The 302-nt window shown below is 38.4% G+C and overlaps 1 protein-coding gene across 1 annotated transcript in view; it reads left to right on the top strand.

Annotated features, from left to right (window-relative positions):
* The window catches only part of LOC109329009 (isoleucine N-monooxygenase 2-like), a 16,564-nt gene that overhangs the window by 1,900 nt on the left and 14,362 nt on the right, over positions 1-302 (top strand). The gene's annotated exons all lie outside the window — the stretch shown is intronic.

Genomic DNA, 302 nt, shown 5'->3' on the forward strand with positions numbered 1-302 from the left:
ACATCAGGTATAATCACATTAACAAGGACTTATCTATAATGCCCATCCTTTCTACATGGCCAGTGTAAATCTTGGGCGGCAACCCTTTACTTAACGGATCCGCTACCATTAAATTGGTACTAATATGCTCTATAGACACTTTCTGTTTCCGTACTTCTTCTTTAACTGACAGGAACTTTAAATCCATATGTTTAGTACCTCTAGAATACCTGTCATTCTTAGAGAAGAAGACAGCTGCGGAATTATCACAATAAAACTTCAGCGGCCTAGCTACACTATCTATAATGCCAAGTCCTGAAGTA

The sequence above is a fragment of the Lupinus angustifolius genome, chromosome LG16 (assembly GCF_001865875.1).
Source record: "Lupinus angustifolius cultivar Tanjil chromosome LG16, LupAngTanjil_v1.0, whole genome shotgun sequence".
Classification (NCBI taxonomy): Eukaryota; Viridiplantae; Streptophyta; class Magnoliopsida; order Fabales; family Fabaceae; genus Lupinus; species Lupinus angustifolius.